Below are 21,599 nucleotides of genomic sequence, written 5' to 3' on the forward strand. Positions count from 1 at the left end.
GGCCGTCCGTGAGCTGCCACCCGAGCAGGCGTCGCACGTGCTCGGAGCGAACGCCGGCGTCCGACACCTTGGCCTGCGGTGTTCCGTCTGCTGCTGCATAGGCGCGGCGTACCGCCACGAAGCATTTCGCCGCGGGCTCGCCACACGTGGTCCAATCGACGGCACAGGGCCACCGCTGAATCGACCAAGTCACGCGCACACGTGGTCCAATGGCGAGTGAACCCGTCACCGCACGTCTTCATTTTTTTTCGCTTTCGCTGATCACAGAGCCCCTCTTTGCAAAGCTTTGATACAGTCGTCCTAGCTTGGCAGTGCCTCAGAGGCCAGCAAACGCCTTCGAGAGCAGTTGCGACTTGCTGAAAGGAAAAATGCACGAGACACACACTGACAGTGAAGAAAATTTATTTTACACCAAATGTAAGAAATATATGTTCACTTCCGGGCCCAAAAGAAAGCACATTTCTGCCCCAGTAAAACAATTGTCTGGATTTTAAAAAAGAGCACTGTACATTGTAAGCATGCCAGTTGCTAGTATTCTACATGTCCTAACACAATGAAATTAGTAAATGAAAGAAATGCTAAGAAATCTTATCTCCTTTCATACTGAACTGTAACTACAGAGCCATGTGTTTGAACTGTTACTTTGTACTGACACTCCACACTTTTGCACAGACTATATATTGAGCTCGCTTGACTAAGAGTAAAACTTCATTTGGCCTAGTTGGTACATAATTCTGAACTTAAAACTTACAGCGCAAACACCTAAGACGAACCACAAAAGGCAGATACGACACACGCTGGCGCTAACTGACAACTTCTTTATTTCTTCGTCGTCGATGCATATATATGCCCTAGGCCACACAACTGCACAGGCGCACACATTACATTACAGAGATCTCCCAAATTATCACATATGCAAACGTAGGAACTCAAATTCAGATGGGTGCCGGGACAAAGCTATGTCACTGATGCAATTATCATTTTGCCTTTTTATGTGGTAGGCTCCTAAGGCAAGCCGCGCAAGCTCATTCATGCTTTTGCCAAGAATCGACGTCCCATCAAGTCGTGCCTCACAATTTTTGCAAGAGTTTATATGCGCAACAATGTGCACTCTTCTATCTACATTTTTGTTTACTTTTTGTGCATGTTCCCTGCGCAGTCCCTTAAACACATAAGGTCATCTATCAACTCAAGAAAATTGCTTGCAGGCATAGTGTTCCTTTGGCGTTTTCTGCACCGAACAAGCTTTTAAAGCTATGCTCCCGCACCTGCGGAGAGGGCAGAGGAGGATGCCAAATTCGGCATGATGCTTCATACGTGTTGTGCGCGGTCGGCGTGGTTTATACCATTCACTCTCATGTGGTAAGACATAGCTTGGCTAGATAGGGCATTGCGTCAATGAGCGACTCAGGGAACATGCGCAACAAGTAAACAAAAATGTAGATAGAGGAGCGCACCTTGGTGCGCATATAAGCTCTTGCAACAATTGTGAGGCACAACTTGATGGGACGTCGATTCTTGGCAAAAGCAAGAATGAGCATGTGCGGCTTGCCTTAGAGGCCTACCACAAGAAAGGCAGGGCTATAATTGCATTAGTAAGATATCTTTGTCCCTGCATCCATCTGAATTTGACTTCCTACGCTTGCGTATGTGATAATTTGGCAGATCTCTGTAATGTAATCCGAGTGCCTGCGCGGTAGTGTGGCCTAGGGTTTATATTGCATCGACGACGAAGAAATAAAGAAGTTGTTAGCACCAGTGTGTGTCGTATCTTCCTTTTGTGGTTCGTCTTAGGTGTTTGTGCTGTAAGTTTAAGTTGCTTGACTAAGCCATTCCTAATTAACAGTGGCTGGTATAATGAGGCCGATCAGTGGTATTTTGCATGGACTAGCACACAAATATGATAAATGTCAAAGTACTAAATTAAGAAATTGGGACTCATCACACAAACAAGCTACATAATTTAGTGCTGGATTTCTGAGCAAGCTATTAAACATTATTGTATTTTACGAACCAGAACCCACCTTCTGATTATGACACATGCCATAGCGAGTAACCCCGAATTAATTTGGACAACCTGGGGTTCTTTAACATGCACCTAAGTACACGAGTGCTTTTGCATTTCGCTCCCACTGAAATGCGGTTTTGTTTAAAACTACATTTACGAAAGTTCCAAACACAATCCCCCCTATATTTTTACAGTGGGTGCTCTTTAAATGGAGCCTCAAGGTGCCAGGGAAATTGGTTCCATTTACCAGGCATTATATTTACTGAGAGACATTGCAGAGAGCCAACCAATTATCAGGATGGTGTCCTATTTAAGCGGCAGTTTCGAAGCGATTTTCGTTTATCGAGACTCCACTGTAGTCCATAATAGTGGATGAGTTGTGTTCTGCATGGACACATTAGCATGGCTACCATGTTTAGTTGAATATTGTGCAAGCAGCAACATTTCACTATACCCAGTGCAATATATAAAGCCAGCAATGTAACATGTTGCAAATGCAGCCACGAACAAGTACCTTCCCTCATCATATCCAATAGCAGCATCTTTAGACGAAATTAGTCATGCTTTCTCCCGTTTAAGTGCCTTGTTTTCAGAAATCAAATCCTCCTTATCACATTGACCTCCAATTGTGTCATTCCCCGAGCTGACGTCATTTGAGATTGCATTTAATTGCCCTTCAAATAGCATATTGGTCTTATTTAAAAAGCGCATGGCATCACAGTGACCACCTAGACATAGAATTCGAGCTGCAACACAGTAGCAAACATTGTGAGGTAGAAGCCTAACTATTCTTTTGAATTCGGATGCATGCTAAAAACACTGCTATGCAATTGCAGACAGGGCTGATAGTGTAGCAACCAGGACAGATTTAACAGACATAAAGGACCAAAATTGTGTGAGCTTCGAATTATTATTCTCTCTGAGGAACCATGCTGTCCAACTATAAAACGGGGATCAAAATAAAGTAATTGGGTAGCAAATCTGCATTTCATTAAGTAAATAAAATACTGTTCATGCTACCTTCCAGGGTGCACACTACATTCCCTTTCCTTGAATGTGAATTTGCTACCTTTCCATGGGTTGCCAAATGTATAGGTGTATTGTCGGTCAAGGGTGGTGGAATGGATATAGGTCTCAGGCTAGAAGAAATATTTCGAGAAGGAGACTTGCCAGGTTGAACGACGAATGTCTCAGGCTGGAGCCATTTGGTTCTCTTGCAAAGATATTGCCTCCAGCTTGAGACTTCCTTTGTTGGACAACTGTTGACGACTAATTTCGCCATCTTTTCATTTACCCTCGTCTTATTCAACCTAATGCTCCACGCAGGAGCTGCACTTTCTTTAAAGAATAAAGATATTAATGAGCTCAAAGGCTTTGTGCATGGCTGCATCCCCAAGTGCAAAAATTTGTTTTCAATGAATGACAGAGTTGGTACCTTTCTTGAGAATTCAATAGGAAGAACCAAAAATTAGGCTAACAGACTGGTTATGACGACAAGTAAACATGAATTGATGTGGAGTGCCATTTCTTCATTTTGCACCAGGCTTGGGGCCAGCCAGACTTCTTCCTAAAATTGAGAAAATTTTTCTAATGAAATACATATTAAGAGTATTTTCTTCATAATCTGAAAATTTAAAAACATGGTTATTTGGTTATTCATATTTAGTTGGGAACAGTGCGAAGGACACTGACGAAGTAAGGGCTTATGCAGTAATGCCACATACTGCTGGCTGAGAACAGATTCAATTTTAGAACAGACAAACAGTTAAGCACTTTGGAATGCTTCCTAAAAGCATAAAAAACCAAAGCAGGAAGCAGTTGTACAAAATAATGTATGTGCATGAAAAATGCGTCTGATCATCGGTTCGCAGACATGTATGCCATTTGCTTGTCAGTTAACAAAACATGTGTTACACTGAAACATTTCTCCTACAATTTGGCAATTCTGTGGGCTTTCATTATTGCTTGGGTCAGTTGGTTGCTGTTGTTACTGCTACTAGTGTACGGTGAAGTGTAATGTAGATGGGGAAGTGCTACTGACAACTATGAACATTGGCAAATTTTGCTGCACCAGGATAACGCATGCATTGTCCCGCTGCAGCGAAACTTTCCAGTAAACATTCACAGTTGTCTGTAGCACTTTCCCATCTGTCTCGCCTCACACTGTTCCATCTATAGCGCTTCACCATACTGTAATATGCGCCACCGACACAAAATTCTACCCTTCTGAAGTTCTTACTGCTACTTCGCACTCGTCACATTCAGGCCGCCAGGCGTACTGAGCCCAATGTAGTATAACTGCATAGACTGGCAGCTCCTGTCATGAACTTATTCTGGTGTAATGGCACCACAGAAGCAAACGAAGACAAAGACATGCAGGACACAAGTGCCTAACCTCAACTCTCGCTTTAATAAGAAAACAGACATCATATACAACACATAGTGACAGGAAGTGATGTCATTAATTCAAAAACAAATTCTTTGTGCAATGTAACTGAGAATGACTGATGCATTTGTCCTTTTCGTGCTAATCTGCCAAAGCTTAATTATCTTATGTACATCTGCTCATAATTTCTGGCTACGAGTTTTGGTGAACACAGGAACGAACCAATCGATTTTGCAGTGCATCACTATGTGCGAATGAGAGTTATTCCACACAAACTTCATTATCCGCAATCTCAAATTAATACAATGTGTGTATGCAATGCAAGCATGACTGGATGGGAATGGCTGACTGTACATAACCTCCGTTGCACAGTGCACCGCCTGCAAATTGTGCTGCACGCAACAAATTAATTTGTTTTCCTGGTTTGTCTTTTTTTCTCATCAGAGCAAATCTCTCATCACGTTTCATACAGAAAAAAAAATTTTTTGCCCGTAGAGACCAGCTACACAATTACCGATGAAAATTACAAATGCATACGAAACAACTGCAACCACTTTTTTACTTCATCTCATTCATTATATTCCATATTCATGCCTAATTTAGTTGCGCAAATCATTGTTTTCTCAGGCCCTTGTTAGGAGAGTTTTGTGCTGTAATAAAAGGCAGAAGCCAAAAAAAGGAAAAGGTTGGTTGTGGTTGAAGCACAATATGCATCTAGTGAGCTAGGCCGCAAGCGTTGTGTAGTCTGCTGCCATGATAAGGCCGTGCCTACATTGGACAGATGGGATGCTCTATTAATGCAAAATCAGGGAAATTGAGGGAGTATGAGTCATCCGTGTGAAACAATCCTCCATCAGACAATGTTAAATACTGCAAAGAATGTGACTGCGGTCCTGTGTTCCACAAAACTTGCGTTGTAGCCGGGTATTACGACCTGACAACATGCAAGGTAATTGTGGCTTGCAATATTTAAAAAGAATGACGAATGTATCAGTGATCCATTAGTTGCACTGCATAAAGAATTTCTTTTAACAGATATCATCACATCATGTCTCCACCTGTTATTAAATATTGCCTGTTTCCTTATTTTAAAGCTTGAAGTGAGATCCGGTGCTTGTGTCATGTGCGTACATATCTTTGTTTACTTTTTGTGGTGTCATTACACCAGAATTAATATAACCAAATGGCCACACACTGCTTTTGTCACGTTATAGTGGTGCTTGCAAAGCCTCCCAAACAGCAGCCTATTTGGTCAAAACATGCTTTTGTACATATGCTCTTCCAAATAGAAAAGCTATCAAGAAGGTAAGAAGAATCAAGAGCATTAAGTTAAATCCACTGCAATGCTTTACTTTTTTGCCTTTATTCCTTACACCTAAGTGGATAAGAAAGAGTGTGAATGTTACAGAAATGCACTAAATAAGTTGTTGAAATTATGCAAAAATGTTAACGCAACTTTTTTATGTGCAATAATAGACACCAGTCTCAGTTTCTTTCCTTCTGACACAAACTAATCTCTTTTTCCTTTGGCATGAAGGACAGCATATGTAGACCAGACAAGCTTATATTTGAATGAGAGCCTTGACGATTAAGAACCGCTATAATGTGACCATAAGAGTACATACACTGTAAACAGTGCAGATGATAGCCCAAATTTCATAAGTGCAACATGTTAGTGAAAGCAGCAACCATTAACCCAGAAACTAATCAAATCCCACAAAATAACAACAAGAAAAAAAAAGATTAATGTGTCAGCGCAGCACCTGTTCTCTGAAGTTACGGAAAAGTGGTATGCTTGTTAACAAACCTGAAACCACGGCACATTTGTATCTGACCACCCCCTGCCTCTTTATGAGCTTTCGTGCCTTTGACAAGACATTACTGGATATTTATTTGCTTGTCTGTTGCGAAAACACATCAATTATTAGTCAGTGCACAGTGCACCATGCCATTTATCTATGTGGACTCACTTTGTGTCCTTAGCACTGCTCTCACCTATTCAGAACTAAGGATTGCAAAAAGGCTTGTTCTACTTAAATCTACATGCCTTAATATGTGGGTTCTGCAGTTGAAATAGGGTAATTATAAGTAAAATGCATGACATGTTCTGATGAACTTTTTTATAATCTAATTGTTTATTTGGGCACATAACCAGTCAGATCATTTGTACTAAAACAAGAAAACAAATTCAACACACTGGTTTATACTGGTTGGTGCTCTATTGACTTTAGTACACACATTGAACAAACGACAGGCAGTGAGAAATACCAACAACCACTAACTTCCACACGGCATTATTGGTCCCATGTGCACGATATAGCTACAAAAACCCAAACGAAAGTAGACAAAGAAAAAAGTACATTTTAACAGAAAAAGAACAAGACAAAAAAACTTCTTTTGGCAGCTAAGTCACAATCAAGGTGTAAATGACAGCTATAGTTTGGCAAGCACACATGTAGTTACTTTGCTCAGTTCCTCGATATCCCAATTTCTTGTTTGACAGCAACACCAACGGGACATCTACGCATATCTATTGCACATGCCATTTTTGCTCGCTCCAAAATCCTTTCGTGGTTATTCATTTAGTACCTGCTTCGCCTGTACTGGCATTGCAGGGGGGTATACATTCTGTGTAATGTAACTTACATTCAAATCAAGCACACAAAGCAGGGAGGGAATTATCTTTGAAAACTATGCAAACAATTGCAGGCTGAAAAACCTTGCAGTCCCTTTGGTCCAAGGAAAAAACAATGTGAGGCATCACCTGTAAGTAAAAGGAAATTAATAAACCTTTTTAGTGTAATCTCTTTCTTGTGAGGTATGATGATAGCCTGATATGAATTTCTCTATCTCTAGATGTTTGGAACAGTATATGCTTGAAATAATTTTAACTGAAGAGATTTCCCAGTCTTTTAAATCCTGCCATTGCAGCTTACCCTTACTCTCAGTAATACAAAGCCTTTTAGTATGACTTCCTATTACAAATCTAACTGCCATATTTTGAACATTTTCAAGCAGACCAGCTGACTCAATATTATGGGGATTCTAGCAAACATGTACTTATTTGATTAGTGAATGCACATAAGCAAAATACAGCTGTTCTTTGAGGTTTTCGGGAAGCCAACAAAATGTGTATGGGTGGACACACGACAGCTACTACACCGATAAGCATCGTGGCCAACAAAAATTAAGTTTATTCCTATATGGGCGGGCGCGGCGGAGTGTGAGCAGACAATGGTCGGCTTTTTCTGGAGTCATATACAAAGGAACCCTAACATAACGAATGCACTAAAATCAGCAATTTGGTTTGTTGTACTCAGATTCGCCCGTTTAGTCAAACAAATACATTTGCAAATGGGTTGTTTTCCCACGGAAAGGGCTGCAGTCAGAAAACACAAATCTGAGTGAGAAAAAAATTTTGAATTTGAGAGTCAGCGACCAAAGATACGGTTTCACGGTGTGTTAACGATACCTTCACATACGTAGCATGAAGCAAACCCAGCCTTGCTTTCGCATCCACCCTGTCCTCTTTGATACTGCCACACACAGTGGAATGACACTATCATGAAAAGTGCTGGCAGTGGAGGCGAATGCTTTGTCTGTCTCAAACTTCAATGCATCTGTGAAACTACAGATTATGCAACCCCGTGTACTAAACACGTGGGAAGACTGTGCACACAGTACCACGCCATATCAGCACGTCTAGTCTTTCCACACGCAGCAGATCACCTCTAGAACAGGGTGTGCAGGCTGCAGATGTGCTCAGCTGTGCTCACAGCCGTGGCCCTAGAAAAGAAGACGCACGAACTGGGCCCTTCTGAGGGCTCCCTTAAAAGCTCAGTTTGTCATTTTTTGTTTCTGTAATAGGCTAGTGATAAAAGCGAATTTGCTTCATGCCTATTAAGAAATGTTGTACACATGGTAGAAAAATTATGAAAGTAGAACATTTTATTACTTTTCACCCCTCTCAGTTGGAATATCGTACAAATGCATAAGCAGCCATTTTTGCCTTGTTTCATCTAAGATGCTTTTTTCATGGTGAAAGAAAGACATGTGTTTAAAAAATAAGCTTGGTTGCAACATGTAAAGGAATTGTGTAATGTCACAAGGGTTCCTGAAATCAAAATATATTTGTGATTTCTTTGCGACTGGAACACTCAAAAGAAAAATGACCTTTTAAACAGACTAAAACAAAGCCACAGCACATGCACCCATACTAAGCCAGGGACTGTATCAAGCTGATATGAGAAGACTTTCAAGAAAGAATCTTTACCGGTTTGGTAAAATTCTTAAAACAATGGTTAATACCTGGCCCCATGCCTTAAATCTAGAAGGAATAAAGTTCTTAAGCTACTCTGTGTTCTTTCTTGAACCCAACACTTGTGCCTAGAAAAATGGGTCAAGTCTACATCTTGCCGCATCTGTGGCAAGGTGTGAACAAAAAACTCGCTTTAGGTGGCTGCAGTGCTCCCTGCGATGAATATTCAGGCAGAAAATTGTTACCCCAGTGTGACTGTGCACCCAAGAAAACAAAATGTGGTAGACTACATCAATGCAAACGGAAAAATCTTTAGTCCATGCTTGCTGGCAACCTGTGTCTGTATTGGCCTCTAGGAGAATTGTGGCCCCCACGTGCTGGAATATTTTCGTGGCATAGAAAACATTGTGTGATACCAGCTATCAAGTGCTACCATCAAGTAGCTACCAGCTATCAAGCTATCAAAAGAGCTATAGGAAATTTTGCTGCAATAACAGTACTGTTTTTATAGCATTCGTTGTGGGGAGTGCGGCTTGCCCCTTTTGCCGGAGTTCTTGCTGAACGGCGATTTATTATCAGTTTGTTATATGTGGAACTTGAACAGCTTATATTTTTTTCTCCTCAATCCACACTTCTGCTGTACTTTTGCCAGCATCTCTACACAGGGTGTCTTGACTGAGGTCATACCAAGTAAGCACGCTACAAGCCTGGTGTGCATCATTTTCATGACTCTTTCGATGACCAAATTTCATTTTCAGTGACTTTATCAACTAAGTATCTAGCGGCAGCTTCAACATGGGTACTCATGAGAACTCGCACCAGGCTTGGTCAAATACGTCCAGCACTGCAGCACTGAGTAGTGAACCATGCTGTAAGAGTTGGCAACTAAATTGCCCCCTTGTGATTTAAACTTTTCATCCTTACAATCAAGGCTTCAATTGCCCAGCCAGCGAGCTGCAGCAAAGGTGTGAACTATAGTCATCTGATGTCACATTCTATGTCATAGCGATAGCAGGTGATCCCTCCAGTGGTGGCCCTCAAGGCCAACAGGCATCCCTTTCTATGCACGTGCTTGTGTAGGACTGGGGAGATGGTGCCAGTTTGTTCTTCAGCATTAACACTGTTCACGCTGTATCAGGAACACATTTTCTTACTCAGTGCAATAGCCCTTGAACCTACATAATTGCCAATGAGTCCTTTGTCGACCAACCTTTCCTTTGCCATGTCATTTGCTTCTGCCTTGATGTCACAGCAACATCAGCTATATGAAGCAATGATGGTGTTTGAGTACCCACACAGCCTTGCAGCTTTCCAACCTGAACATTGCTTCATTAAAAGCTGACATGATTTGGTCTCAGCAGACAGATCAGAGTTAAAAAGAAGCCTTAAGCTTCTTTCAAAGTCATTCTAACCTTGTCAATAATCCCGTGCCTTTTGATGTGTTATTCAGCATTGTCCAAAGCAAGTCGGCTCTTAAAAATCAAAATAACAACTTTGTGAGGCCACCTATAGGCTACCACTGTCTCTTCAGCCAGCCTGATGTGTCTTGCAGCCATCAAAGCTGGAGTGCAAAAAAAAACGACAAAGAAAAGTGTGGCAGACAAAATGCTCATGGAAATCCATATGTTTATGGACTGTTACACTGACTGAAAAAAATGGTGGCTTCCCAATACAGTCTTGATGTACGTAGCTGTTTCAGTCACGAATAAACAGCCAGTTGCGCAGTCCTGCACAAGCACAGTGTACAGATGCCCATGGATTAAAATTTGTTGTGTGTGCATGTGGTACAGTGTACCACATTTCATGTTCCTGAGGCTGCAGTACACTGGGAAGACTGGTTGCAACTTCAATAGTAGGCCCTTAGAGTATTGCAGCCCTTTGTTCATATTTTGCTGCAAATTGTATCAAATGCGAATGCAAATTGTTTTGCAGGACACGTCAGTTCAGTTCAAGCAATTAGACAGAGTAACCCAAGAAGTAGTTTAAGCCTCGAAAAGATCTTAATACAGTCCCTAGTTTAGTACAGGTTTTCGCCTGATGTTTTGGCTTCTTCTACGGTATAATGCTGTTGCTTGCTAGGTACTGGTGGTGTGATGTGCACACTCTCTTGTGTTGCTATAACGACAACTTGTAAAAAAGATTTTCCTTCCTAACGAACATTTGGATACAGTGCCTGTGAGCTCATCTTTTAACCTGTTTTTCATTTGATCTGTGCATTTACATTGAACGTAAACCAGAAAATATCAGTACTGAGAATCACAAAAGAACACACCTGTGTAACGATTCTGCCGAGATCGTTGGAGTGGTCCAGCCACAGGATGCAACGCAGGTAGAAAGGTCTCCTGAGTTAAAGCAAAATAGCAACCGTTGTAAGATGCGAATAAAAAATTTTATTCTGTGAGGCTTTCGGCATGTATACTAATTACCACATTTGTATGTAAAATAGTTTTGCATAATAGCTGAGCAAGGTTAATGTCTCGCCCTGTGACTGTCAGCCAATGCTACTCATGGCAGTGGTGGCAAATATGGCACATCCTTTCAAATGGAACTTTTGTGGGTTACATGAATTTAAAAGAACTTAGGTTTACATAATACATAACACCTGTGGTTAGAAGGATGTCTTGCATGCAGCACCAATGCCACAAGTGGCACTGCTTAACACTTCCAGGGCCAGACTTAGTACGTAAAAAATACAAATGTGCAACACAGTGAACAGGTGGTTAGCTGCTGCTATAAAGATTGCATGCATCATGTAGATGTGAATGCAGCTCCCATCAGGAGCGAGTTGCCCTTTAGTGCACTTCACTTCTCTTCCTCTTTTGTCTTCCTTGCATGTTGGTGCCATATGGCAATAATGAACAAAATTAAGCACTTCAGTTCCCATTCTTGTTTTACTACATGCTGTAAAGTCATCTAAGTTCGCTTACTACTCTTAAGAATGTACTTTAGCCATTTTCTCAATATTTTTCGCTTGGCTTCACTACACCTTAATGTAGTGCAAATTCTAGACAATGCTTACAAAAAAACCTACTCCACACAATAACACCTCCAATTAAGAGTACACAGTCTATGGCTTCGAGATGTGTACATACATACTTTATACATGGTTACAATGAAAATATAAGTGGCTGTTCTAATACGCAAACTTAGCATACTGCATAACAGTCACCTGATTCCAAAATGGCTTTTTGTTATCACACATAGGACGGCCACAACTATATATTTAATTCTGGCAGTAACTTAAGCCACGGCCAAAACCTTCATAGTGCAATCAATGAAAATTTTCGAATTTAGAGCAGTTAGACATAAACAGGGCAAGTAGTTTTAAAGTGTTAAATAATGAACTGTTATGGAATATGGCGGTAGAAGGCCATGCGCCTGAAACATAGGTACTGTTTATCATATAAGCACATTCTTATATTTTTGCTTACTTTCCTAGGCATTGCTTTAAACAGTTTGCTTGCGTAAATTTTGCTACATGGCTGTATCATATTAGCCCTTATCTTTTCACATTTGGCTTACTGCAGCTTTATGCACATGCATAAAGCTACTACTGCTACCACTTTCTACACTACTACCTACTACCTACACTACTACCTTCAGCTGAAGGCCAAGCACTATGCTGTCCAACATACATGCATTTAACAACACCGAACAGTAGACAGAGAATGAGCAACTCTTTTAAAAAGTGCAGTTCTTTGGATACACATTGATATACATCTGGAAAACAGATTTTTGCTAAAATTATAACTTAATATAATTGGTACTGAGCATAATGCATCTTGCAATAAACTCGCATTTACCGGACACCACAATACACACTGCGACCTCTGCAGCTTCTCCACAATCTGGCACAATGTGCTCAAGCTGCCTGTAAACCCTGGAAGGGGTCTATGATAGTTTAAGAAGCTTAGCAAACATGAGAAGGACCTAAAATGAAGGTCAGAGAAGCAAAGCAAATTTTTAACCATTCCTCTCTATGTTGCTATGAATGTCAAGGTTCCAGCAAATGATGTATTTGAACTGTTTTTAATCGTGCAATACTAGAGAGCACATTTTTGCAATAATAATGTGACAGAGCAGAATGACAGAAACTAACTTAATGAATATTTTTCTAAACTTGCATGAGGTTTTCGTCATTATGCAGATGCACACACCTGCATACCTCTACTGTGAAGTCTTGTTTATTTTATTGTCACATAGTAATTTACACCATACACTTGTCCTGAAATACATCACGTTGGGCTGCTTCAGTATTTTTTTCTTACTGGAAACACACATGCCTATACAGGGCAAGCACTCAATACATGCAAGACTGCCACGGGAATGGCCACTCGAGGTCGACTGTTAGTACAGCGCACAAGACGAGGACTGAAGGAAGAACACAACACAGGCACTGTCACACAGAAACATACTCAAGGCACTTTGCGAGATTCTCAGGCTTCTTTCATGCTCTAAAAACACATAATGTAGCACATATTGAGTCACAGATAGCTGTACTGGGAAATTTTCACGATGCTCTACAATTTTATAATTTAGACTTTTTATCTAATTACATTTGAGAAGTTGATTAATTGATTAAGACTAATTAGGTAATTAGGCAAAATGCAGCAAATCCAAGTATTTCCAAGAGACAGGAAACAACATTACATAGGTTCTGTGCAGCTAGGTGGCATATTCATATTTTTAAGAGTTTGCTAAAGTTACGTGGGATAACCTGCATACCTCCTATGGAACAGGTGTCACACCAATCACTCTAAGTAATGCCGCTAAACTAGCCATTGCACTCAAAACATACAGGGTAAAAAAGCAAACTCTTGGTAAGAGCATACCAAGGCCTCTATTGCTGAAAAGGGAAACTGATGGGAGGCGCCCGATCTCCGGCCATGAAGCTGCTTCATCCTCACAGTTGGCAATGAAACGACCGCAGCCGCAGTCCTGAAATAAAAATGAAAAATTTGACATTACAATGATCACACAGAACACAAAAAAGCTGGTCACAAGCTTATCTTGGAGAACATCTGCTGCTGCATTAGGTTTTGTATATTCGTCAGCTTATTGTTAAACTAAGCTTGCCAATATTTTATATCTTAATGGCTTTGCTCTTTACAAACCAATACCTTTGCCCAACTCATGCACATATGCACTACTTAAGCTATGAGATGTTTACTGATCCCTTACAATGAATGGCTTCTAAGACAAATTATTTCACACAAAAGGATGCATAACTTATGAGTGTTACTGACATTGAATACCAAGGTAGTACCTTTTTTTATAGACAATGGCGGACTTAAAGCACATTTTTCTCACAGATACAGGTTACAGGTTGATCGGTCTGCCTTTTTTTTTTTCTCACCAGCAACAGAAATATTGTTATTAATACTCGTGCAATATAGGATGACGCTGTGATGTGTGATATGATCCTGAGTTGAAAAGCGCAACTTCTTTGTGTGAATTTGGCACCTAGAATTGAATACTATATATCTGTACTCAATACGCAATGGCACAGCAGCAAAGTAATTAAACATTAAACAAGTTCAGGTATCCAGAGCACAGCTGCAGCTGTTGAATAACAACATTGCACAAGCATCGACTATGTAGATATAGCGTAGTAAGTGCACCGCAGGCGTAGTGGCGGCCTCAGCAAAGAACACAGGCATGGAGCGACGCGCCCGTATGACCTATCACCGGCAATGCTATCGCGTAAATTGATATATCTCGTCACGGCACGGGCACCGTTTTCTGCCCGCCGAGGTGCCGGCGCCACTGGTACTCACCTGCTCCGGCCGCCGAGGTTCAAGTGACGGCATATCCAGTAATCTGAACCCAAGCAGGACACACCTGTTACCGCCAAGCAGTACGCTAACAATAAAGAGGTTCTTGTACTCTGACCGGCAGCTCATGCGGCGTTGACCCGTAGTGCCGTTGGAAGCTCACCACACGCTTTTAATACCACAAACGCGCCGCCGACATTTCAAGCCCGTAGATCAAAGTCGACGGGCGCAGGCTCTACATGCTACGTGCCGCAGTCGCGCACTGCCTGCACAATCAACGACGTGGGCGCGAAGAGACACAGACGATAGAAAGGAGCGTACTGGCAAATCTGCACAATGCGCGCTAAGTGGGCGACCTACTGCACACAATCGCACGAGCTAGGGGATTGGCGCCACGTACGCGCCAGCTAGCAGATACCGCGCACAAAGAAGCGCCGCCAGCTCTCGCTCAAAGCCGCCACATTTTCAGGCCGCGGTTAGGCGGCGAAGCTTAGCTCACCTCGCACTGCACGTAACTATTATGGTAGTGGCTTGCGCTTCGGGGATCATGTCGAATGCTCACATCCGCCCAATTAAAGACGCGGCAAAGTCCCTCATTATATAAAATCCTAATTTTTAATTACACTCGCTGACTCTGAGCACTCAAGTCGCCTCGATTACGACAAAGCTCGAAGAAACACAGTGATCGTGCAAAATGGTTCTGGACGGCCAACTGTCGCGCCATGTTGTACCGAGACCTTCAATAAGTCATATCAGCGCGTCTCCTCACTTATAACACATGCACACTCATAGAACATGTAATAATCGTTCAAAGTCACTTACCGTGGAGTCTTGGGGGTTCAAAGCAGTGAGAAACATCAACCACGGTAGAAGAATGTGCCGTCGCTGGCAAATGGCTGCTCGATCGCAGCTTTCAACGCGCACGCGCGCGCTCCGAAGGCTGGTGTTCCTCCGCGCGTAGTTCCGACTTCGGCGTCCTCTGCAGCACCAAGGCGCGGCTACTCCGAACAGAAAAACAGTGCCGACACACATTGCGCGGGATATTTCGAATCTGACTGCAGAAATAATCCTACTGAAATTGTCGCTGCGGCTGACTGCCTTGTTGGTCATAGCTGAGTTATTCTTTTCTCTGTTTGGCTCGTCTCAATTTCCCCTACGCCACCGTTATTCCTTGAAAACCCCCATTTTACAACCGCAATGCCCCTTCAAATGGGGTCGGGGGTACAATAATGGTTCTAGCTTATTTTACTTCTTCTCGTGGGAGTACTCATTTTAAGCTAGGGGGGAAAAATGGCATATCAACTGTTAAAACGCCCATATGGGCTCATTTGTGTTTACAGTGTATAGCCGGTGAGTTCACAAGGCTCAACCACAACTACACCAGTTACGAGATATCATTTGTCAATGTGTCCGACACATTGCAATGGCATTCCAGTTACTTTTGTAACTCAACGCATCAAAGAGCGTTTTCTTTAAAAAAATGAAAACTTAGTCGAGCGACAGTTGCAGTTTGAACACAAATTTGACCGTGCATATCTCGAAACCTGTGCCATTTACAGAATTCGTTCAAAGTCGATATGCTTCGCATACTCACTAGCTAGAGGTCATAGATTGAAATATGTACCGTAATGTCACTATTTAAAAAGGTAAATAGCTTAGTTATGGTTATCATTCTAGTAACCGTTTCGATTTCTCCTAGAAATTATGGCCGCCGCATCGAGTACTTTAAAGCGTTAGAATTGCGCTACTTACCCCATGCAATTCCTAAAGCTTGGTGCAGCCAAAGAAAGCACCCTGTATAATGAGCATCATGGTGACAAGCGGTCGAAGGGGCGTGCACATCATTCACATATCGTCCCACATATTCAGGATGCATTAGCTCCAGGATCGGCTCACGAAAGAGGCTAGAAACATACTACATACAGAAAAGTGGCTGTAATTTGCTCAAAAAGACATTGTCTTCAATAAATTGAAAGGAATGAAGAAATTGAAGCCAATATAAGAGTCGTCATATTACGTAGCGCGGGAGCGCAACGGCACATGCGAACGCCATTTTCAGTACGCCAACGCTACAGGAATGAAATGGGCGAATCTATAGGATTTGCTTAACCACTTCACGAAAGCTTCCATTGACATATATTCGAAAAATGCGCATTTAATCTGCTTATCTTTAGAGCGCCAGCGGTCAAGAGCTCGAAATTCAGTTTGTCTTGTCCGTCCGTCCGTCCGTCCGTCCATTCTATTACACTGACAACAAATGTTGTCGTCGACGACGAACGGGATTTTTGTCGTCGTCAAGTAGCTTCGTCATCCCCATCATCGTAATTGCCACTGCATGAAAGAACTGCAGACTTTTGTGAACATGCAGTATCACAACTGAATTTCCTGTGTAGCTGTTTTTTATCTCGAGCAGTTGGGATCAAAATTTCAATGGGCTTTTATTTAATCGCACATTTTTAAGCATTACCATTACATGACTGGTTTTCTTGGCGCCTTCCAGCATATAATGCATTCGGGCACTTGGTAAAGAAATTTTACGAGTGCAGTAATTCATCCACACACATTTTACTTCGCGAGGATATTGAGCATAATGTTTGCGCCATTTTCAGCAGATGTGACCCTGTTGGAGTTTACAGTTCAGCCAGAGCCGCATGTCAAGTTTTGCGTTCTTCCTAAAACACGGTTATAACGTTCCGTATAGCCTTAATACATATCTTGCTACTAAGGCCTGTATTGTAGTGAGATACAATGAACTTTATTTACATATTACCTATAACCTACTAACGTCATATGAAAAAGTAAGCGAAAAAAAGGACAGTTCAGTAATTTTTTACAGTGCTTCTAATCTCGTCAGGAAAGTTGTGCGACAACTACTACCGAATCTGACTCCCCCCGCTGGCAGGTAACATAAAGTTGGTGCCAAATACTTACCTCGGGTTATTGGGAAGCGTAGCTGATAAACGCAGTATGGCACTTTCGAACAATTCCTTAATTTTTTTAGCGGAGGAAGTATTTATTTCACATGCACTTACTTTGGCTCGAACGTTTCTCATAACCTTCCCTTATTTTCACTAAACATTCTCAGAGGCATTCGTTGTTCTTCCAGGCAAACGGGATAAATTATGCGCACTTGTAAAGCACTGATGACGCTCTGGCGTACTTGCATACATATTTTATTTCAAACGTGAAATAAACCAACTCACTTGGAACTTCGCCTACACATTACCCATTACCGGGCTTTTACTTTCACCTAAAAGAAGCAAGCTGCCTACTTTAGTTCACGAGGACAGTGAGCGAACGTCGTATAACGCATGGAAACACGCAAAAGACGAGGTTAAAGCATTTTTGTATGGCTTCTGTTAAGCAGATAGCGTTACAATTTCTGCACACACTGCCCTTTTTATGTCCTTCATTTCTGCTAAGTACAAATAATGCTTTACTTAGAGTTCTTTCCGGGCATTGGGAAGCGCTGCTAATAAGAACAGCTACAACTCTACAAGCTACAAGAACAGCTACAGCGTGACATTTATTTATTTATTTATTTATTTATTTATTTATTTATTTATTTATTTATTTATTTATTTTACCTTCAAAACCCGATGGCGTTACAGAAGGGAGTGGAAGGAACTACAGAGCATGTTTAGATGTCAGGTTATAATAATAAAATAAAAAAAAAATGCAGCTTAACAAGGGTATTCTTCAATAGTAGTTCTAAAAGCATATGTATCCGTTATGGGAACAATTGAGGCCGGCAGATGATTTCATTGATTAGTAATTTTAGAAATAAATGAATAAAAGAATAGGTTCATGCGACAATATAGAACGCTCAATTTATGGTGACGCTCAGTACGAGATGATATGTATGCAGGTTCGGAGAAAAGTTTACTTTTTAATTTCGGAATGTAGTAATAAACTTTGGGCAGCAGTGATAAGCGTGCTAACGTCCTACGCGATGAGAGGAGAGGAAGGTTTAAAGTAGCCTTCATAGATGTTACGCTTGATGTCCGAGAATAGTTAGTAAGAATGAAACAAGCGCTACTATTTTGTATAGATTCTATTGCATTTGTTAAGTAATCTAAGCCAGGGTCCCAGAAAGAAGAGGCATATTCGAGCTTGCGACGTATTAGTGTTTTGTACAGAAGTAGCTTTAAGTTAGCGCGGGCCATAGAGAAATTGCGACGGAGGTAACCAAGCGTGCGGTTAGCATTGTTAGTGACGTGGTTGTGTGTGTTTGCCAAGAAAAATTTGATGTTGCGTGGACGTCTAAGTATTTATAGGAAGTGTCTTCTTCGAGTATAGAGTTCATCAAGTGATAATTCGATAGGTAACACGAAGCAGCATTAGGCGAAATCCTCATTAGTTTGCACTTTTGGGTGTTAAGTCGCATTTCCCAAGTGTCACACCAGTTAGATACCTTGTCTAGATCAGATTGTAATTTTAGAGTGTCATAATTTGATGATTTTACTCTGTAAATGACACAATCATCTGCAAATAACCTTATGGATGATGCTGCGCAGTTAGGCAAATCATTAATATACATGAGAACAAGCAAAGGTCTGAGAACCGAACCTTGCGGAACCCCGGAACTGGCAGGACAAGAAGATTCAAAAATTTTAACATAGACAAATTTTGTTCTATTGGATAAGAAGTTTTCAATCCATGAGATAATATTACGGTCAATGTTAAGTGCATTTAATTTGAGACAAAGTAATTGGTAAGAGATGAGATCAAATGCTTTAAAAAAGTCTAAGAAGATGGTGTCAATGTGAAATACATTATCCAACGCGGCACACATGTCATGTGTAAATGAAATAAGTTAAGTATCACAGGAAAACGATCTAGGGAACCCATGCTGACAAGATGAAAAAATGAATTTGGCTCTAGGAAGTCAATGAGATTAGAGTATATTATATGCTCTGGGATTTTGCATGGCACACTTGTTTGAGAAATCGGCCTGTAATTTACGGGTGAATGCACGTCGCCGGACTTAAATAATCGAACGACCTTGCCGACTTTAAAATCCTTTGGTAATAAGCACGACAGAATAAACTTTGGAAAGATGTTGCACAAGATTATGGCGGGGTACACTTCGGTATTTCTCAAAAACTTGGAATTATTGTCGTGTATTCCTGACCATGACGAAATTTTTAATTTACGAATCAAGTTCGCGACACCATCGTAATCAATTAACAAGGGCTCCATGTGAGGAAAATTCATCTTAACAACTTCAGGTAGAGAAGTACAGGGCAAAATGTTATTCAAAAATGATTTGGAAACCAATTCATTGAGTACAAAACAACAATCTCCTTGCGGAACAACAGCACCATCTGCATCAGTTAACGATATTGTGGTACGTTAGGAACCCTTGACAGTTTTCCGAATTTTTTCAGTAATATTAGTCAGCAGAGATGGAAGTGTATTGTAAAAGAAAACGCGTTTAGCTTCTTTGACTGCGTTTTTAAACAGGAAAGCAACCTGCTGATACACCCGCCAGCTTTGAGCTGTGCTCTGTTTTTTAACTTGGCGAAACAGGCACTTCATCCTTCTCATGACACGTTTTAGAGATGCATTACACCACGCTGATCGATGGTTACGCGAAACAACTCGGAGAGGTATGTATTTTTGTACTAATTCATTAACTTTACTTTTGATAAGCGACCAGTTCTGTTCAACGCTCCGAGTGTGAAATTCAGGCATATATTTTTCTACGAACGCTTCAAGTTGTTTGTTCATTGATGCGTAGTCGGCTTCACTGTGGTCTCGAATGCATTTTTGTTTGCTGTTGGGATGGTTTACGCTTTTTTTAAGCTGGAAATGAATAAATTAATGATCGCTATGCCGTGGAAAAATACCTAAATAGTTAACAAGAACGGGAGCGGTAGTCAAACCTAAGTCGAGGATGTTAGCACTGGTTGATGTAGTTTGAGTTGGTTGACTAATCAGCTGAGTAAGACGGAAATCAAAACACAAATCGAGAAATGCCTTGATATCACTGGATGAGGCGGATACAGTTGGCCCAGGATAGGACCAGTTTATGGTGGGGTAATTGAAATCTCCCATTAAGAAAATTGGGGAGTGTGGAAACGTTCCGATGGTATTAAGCAGGTCATGAAGTTCAGCGCAAAACGTAGCGGAAGCGCTCGGTGGCCTATAGCATGCCCAAAAAATAACATCGCGGTAGTTGATTCTAATTCCTGCGCTGGTAATATCAATTGCTTGGTAATAACTTCCTTGAATTGTCCGGCAGGGTTTTGGCAATCCGGGCTCAGTTCTCCCTCGACGGAACGTCGAGATCTCGTCTCCGTGCCTGCATGCGTGCCTACTGGACGGCCCAGAGTTGGTCACCGAGGTCGGAGCTGTCCAGAGCGGCAGCCTACCTCAGCGATAGGGTCTCGGAGTTTCAACTCGTTCTTGCGTTGGGCGTTACATTCCCATAGCATGTGTTTTAGCGTAGCCGTGTCTAGTTTGCATATCTTACATGTGCCTCCTTTGTGTACTTCAGGGAATGTCCGTTTGAGTTGAAGCGAGTTCGGCAAACAATTTGTAGTTCGCGTAGGGTCACCGCTTGTGCCCTGTTTAGGTCTTTTTGTGTTGGTCCGAATGTTGATTTGGCTTGTAAGTACATCTTTGTGATGTTGTAGCATGACATATGAAAGAACTTTTTCCAGATATTATTTGCGAAAGCTGTACTTGATCCACACGCATTTAATTTCGACCACACATGGTTTGTTGCGGGTCCTTCTATTATTGCCAAGTTTGATCTTGTTCGCATCAGCAGTTATGCAACGGCTGTTGAAAACATTTGGCGTCGTTCGTAAAAGTCAGTCATTTAGCGTCAAAGAGGACATAATCAACTGAAACACACCTAATGTTGCGTACACTTGACCCATAAGGTGCCTCTTATTTTCACCAACTGTAAGCATTATGTAACGTAGAGTTCTCTAAGGACTATGGGAAACACGCCGTAAGGAGTTCACGTAATGGTTTCGAGAACATTTTTCAGAAATATCCTAGAAAGCCTGTATTTATGCCAGAAGCATAGCACTTTACGCACTGTGTATCTTTTCATTTTCTAATTTTTCTAATTTTAACGTTGGTGTTTTTTTAGTTATGTCAGGGCCGCGGGCTAAAATGTGCCCTGCTAACAAGACTTACAATGCTGTATAACCCGTT

The 21,599-nt window shown here is 41.4% G+C and overlaps 1 long non-coding RNA gene across 1 annotated transcript; it reads right to left on the reverse strand.

The window, feature by feature from the left end:
* Positions 1 to 385: 385 nt before the first annotated feature.
* LOC129384607 (uncharacterized) lies at positions 386 to 15,366 on the reverse strand. Its single transcript, XR_008612314.2, has 4 exons — positions 15,249 to 15,366; positions 13,485 to 13,590; positions 10,925 to 10,994; positions 386 to 3,575 (listed from the first exon to the last, which is right to left on the reverse strand). It is a non-coding gene; the product is annotated as an uncharacterized lncRNA (long non-coding RNA).
* Between the last annotated feature and the right edge of the window lie 6,233 nt (positions 15,367 to 21,599).

The sequence above is a fragment of the Dermacentor andersoni genome, chromosome 5 (genome assembly GCF_023375885.2).
Source record: "Dermacentor andersoni chromosome 5, qqDerAnde1_hic_scaffold, whole genome shotgun sequence".
In the NCBI taxonomy this organism is placed as follows: Eukaryota; Metazoa; Arthropoda; class Arachnida; order Ixodida; family Ixodidae; genus Dermacentor; species Dermacentor andersoni.